Source organism: Brassica oleracea, chromosome C3 (genome assembly GCF_000695525.1).
Source record: "Brassica oleracea var. oleracea cultivar TO1000 chromosome C3, BOL, whole genome shotgun sequence".
In the NCBI taxonomy this organism is placed as follows: Eukaryota; Viridiplantae; Streptophyta; class Magnoliopsida; order Brassicales; family Brassicaceae; genus Brassica; species Brassica oleracea.
In genome coordinates this window covers 45597605-45601931 of record NC_027750.1, presented here as the reverse complement: position 1 = coordinate 45601931, position 4327 = coordinate 45597605, and the positions used below count along the sequence as shown (strand labels likewise).

Genomic DNA, 4327 nt, shown 5'->3' with positions numbered 1-4327 from the left:
CACTAATGATCACTTCTTTTTTTTTCTAATCTTACGAGTAAACTTCAAAACAAATATACCAAACCAATCACCTCAACTAAAACTCAACGACACATACATCGAGTCAGCTAAACAAATACAAACTACACGGTCACCTATTTAACAAGTTACAAACTTACTTTCGCAGATGCTTACGAAGAAGACAAAAACGACAACCAATACCAGTGAAATTACCTAAAAAAAAAAATGTAGAGTAAGTTACGAACTTTGATAAATACAAATAACAATGATTTTTTTTTGCATATTACCCATCAAATAAAATATAAACAAACACAGCCACACCAGGAGATACAAGAGACAATCCCAACAGACACAAAAGTGGCAACAACATCTCCACCTGCTCACTCCTCTTGTCTTATGAAAATAGCTTTAATGTCCAATGTCAACAGGTCAATGCTATTGTCTTCTTATGAATAATACATAAATTCGTTTAAAACCCATTAAGGCTCAAATTGTCACTCATTTTATAGTAATTTTTACAAGTCTTCATGTATTTGTTTTAAAGGTCCGGTAAAAAAACAAATTTAAAAATAAAAAAGACATATAACAAACATAATAAGGATAATAAAAATTATTAATTAATACACATAACTTACACAACTAAACTCGAGAAAAAATATCCAGAAACAAAAAGTACTCTCAACAACCTTAATATAATTTATGTACTCTCAATAGTACAAGAAACAAATTAAAAGACAAACAAACAATAAGTCTCAGTGACACAACAAACAACACCACGAACTATATCAATCACATTACTAACACAGTTTAGTCCCTCATAAGTGGAAAACAATGCATATATAGTTCATCATCACAACTCTAACCCTATAACAATAAAAAACTTGAAAAACAATGATCAACCCAAAACACAAAATTCACAACTACAATAACCCTAGCAAATAATGAGATGAAACAAGAACTCTGTCCACAACCCCGTACTTGTGCGGGGGCAATGCCCCTAGTAAAAATAGTAGAAGACACAATTTTTTTTATAGAATCTTTATTATGTAATATCATTTATTATCATATATATTTTTAAATCAGATTAAGTAATTTTGTAATTTTTGTAAGAAGGAGATTGTTTTGTAGAATACTAATTAGTTTTATAGTTAATTTAATGATAATATATGTTCAGATTTTGGACCAAATAATAAATGTCATGTATTGTAATTATTTTAGCAACTTGAACTTATTTTGTAAAATGATTCTAGTAATAACACATCATCATAGCACAGTTGTTATAATATTATCAAATAATATAATACCTTGAGTTTGATTTAGTTTTTTTTTCAAACACCCACTAGATTTTGACCCGCGCTTTCAAAACTATCTGGTTAAATTTTCCAATTTAAAAGTTATTATTTTTTTGGTTTGAATTTTACTATTTAAGTTTTGACATCTAAGATCAAATTAATTTTGACGTCTTATAATGATGGTCATTCGAATTTTCGATTTGTGTCGGTTCGGGTTATTCGGTTTTCAAGTTATAGGGGTTAGGTGTTTCAGACCCGTTTAGGAACATGATCAGATCGGTTCGGGTAATGTTGGATTCGAGTCGGGTTTTTACTATCCATAAAACCCGAAGTAAACCAAATTAAAAAAATGTTTGGTGTTAATTTAGGGTTAAACTCAAAAATCTGACAAAAATCCAAAAATCCCAAGTTAAACCTAAAAACCTGAAAAAATCAAGTAATTCAAGTAATTCAGGACTTTAGATATTTTTATTTATAAATTAAATTATATATATATATATATATATATATATATTAATATTTTATCATATTTTAGATATTCAGATACCCGTTTAGTATTCGATGTGACTTTAGTTTTTCTGATTTAGAAAATAGGACCCATCCGGGTTTTTGTAAACCGGCATGCTAGAGCTGTATATTGTAATTGATTTCGTTGAGTAGTTTTAGGAAAGTTTGTTATTTAGAAAATTTTATTAACAATATTTTTCCCTATGGGGGTTCCTGATACAAAACTCTCGAATGGCCTTGCAAGCCATGGACAAATGTCACCGAATTGGTCAAACCAAACATGTTCATGTTTACAGACTTTCCACAGCTTAGTCGATAGAGGTAAAACTCTATGATGTTTTATAATTTAGTTCTTCTACCCCAGGTTAGTGAAAATGTTCTTCATCATGCTCATCTTCTTCATCATCCTCTTTTCATGTAATTTCCTGTCCTATCACTCTCTTCTACTTCAGATAGAACCTTGGAGGTATGGGGAATCACAGTAGAAAAAGATCATGTCCCCTGCTGTGTAATCAACTGCTGAAGTTTCCTGCTCTTTAACATCAGAGGAAAGCTGAGAGGTACACAAATATATAAGTGAAACAAAAAAATCTTATGAAAATGATAGACAAAAGCTGAGGTGTTTATTGATTGCTATCCTCCAATTAAAGCATAGAATAAACATCCACTGGAAATTTTGTAAAAATCTTGCAACCATTAGACCAAGGATTTTGGTCAAAAGCCACTACTTCTCCACCTAAACTTATTAGCGAATCTCGGAATTCAAAAATTTTAAGAGTCTCAAGCAAGATCCGTTGGAAATACTTGTAATATCGTTAGCTCTGTTATCTATCAGAGTAGTAATTAATCAAGACAAAATCAATGACAATGAATCAATCTCCTATTTATGAAATTATATAATTCCTTTAGAAATTAGCTCAGCATTTTTGGCAATGACATGAGATGTGGCTCCTCTCATTCCTCAAAGAAGATCCTGCAAGGGCAGAGATCTCTTGCCGAAGGTGAAATCTATGAGCTCTGGATGATAACCCTACTGACGTACATGACGCATAAATGTACAATTGATAGTATTGCCGTGAAGATCATCTTTTTCCAGAAAGATATGATTAGATTCTTACGTATTATTTTACAAAATATTACAAAAGTGTACCTCCAAAGTTTGAGACTTGGTGCTGCTATTCTGCCAGGAGCTTGAAGGACCGTCCTAGCATGCCTCTGCATTGCACATAAAGCACAAAACCCAGTCACATAGACTACACAAACGTTTTCATGAGAATCATTCAATTAGACACTGAATAAAAGACCCACCAAGCCAAGCAATTAATCAAACCAGCTTCCAAATGCAACATACAACGTTTCACATTGCCAACATCTAGAAAGTAAGCATCTAAGCACTCAGTGTATGTCAAAAATTGCAATACAGAATTCAGAAAATATGTATTCCGAAGATTCTTCAAACCCAGACACTACAAATCACTGACACCGACCAAATGTCAAGAAAACCACAAAGGAGTTATCAGATATATAAAAAGACAGACATATTTATGTTAATCAGTGAGTGCTCAATCTTCTTTCTCTTTTGATTTTTTTTTTTTTATTTTTGTGAACTTGGAACTTGTTAGTGCAGCAGGGATCAGCGTCTCCATCTTGAATTAAGAACCACCATTAGAGAAGCCACTAAAGGGTTTCCTAGCAAGATGAAAATCAAGTCGCAAAACCTTCGTCCACTTCTCCGAACCCTAAGACAAATCGCCTTCATAATGACCTCGTACAAAACGCTTAACTTGAAATCCGCAAATCCGCGATGATCTCTTGTTCCAGATCACAAAAACTTTTAATTATGCCAAAAATTATTTAGTTGAAAGGGATAGAGAAAAACGGAAATATATTGTTTGTTGGAATGAAATCTGTTATAAACTAAACAAAGTCAATGTTTACAGCACCAAACTTTTGACATTATAAATCACGTAGAGCCTATCGTCACTATGCACGCACAGTAACTTTAACTTTTTCACTTCAATGTAAATTGATCATTTCGATCGATTGTGAGATATTTCTAAAACACAATCCTTTCTCCCTTATAATAAAATCTCTCTCTATACCAGTATTATCTTTTTCGTACGGGTATAAAATTTTGCTTTGTTTAAATTTCCGCGATACAATAAAATTTCATTTCTTTTTATAACACATTATCAGCACGATCGTTCTTCAATTTGGTAAAATTTATTTGTATCATTTATACCCTGCTATAATGGTCGGTATACCGTCTCTACTATTATTTATATCATGTTATAATAGCCGGAATACCGTCTATATTATTTATTAATAATTTAATTAATTTATTGGTCGGCCGAGCCGTCTCATATTCTGTTTATTCTTAATTGGTCGGCCGAGCCGCCTCATATTCTGTTTATTGTTAATTGGTCGGCCGAGCCGACTTATATTCTGTTTATTGTTAATTGGTCGGCCAAGACGCCATATAATTTATTTATTACTCTGCATTGACCGGCTGAGCCGTCGCATGATTT

The 4327-nt window shown here is 32.3% G+C and overlaps 1 long non-coding RNA gene across 1 annotated transcript; it reads right to left on the bottom strand.

Annotated features, from left to right (window-relative positions):
• Positions 1–2008: 2008 nt before the first annotated feature.
• Positions 2009–3703, bottom strand: LOC106332568. Its single transcript, XR_001268116.1, has 3 exons — positions 3108–3703; positions 2950–3014; positions 2009–2352 (listed from the first exon to the last, which is right to left on the bottom strand). It is a non-coding gene; the product is annotated as an uncharacterized LOC106332568 (long non-coding RNA).
• Positions 3704–4327: the final 624 nt, after the last annotated feature.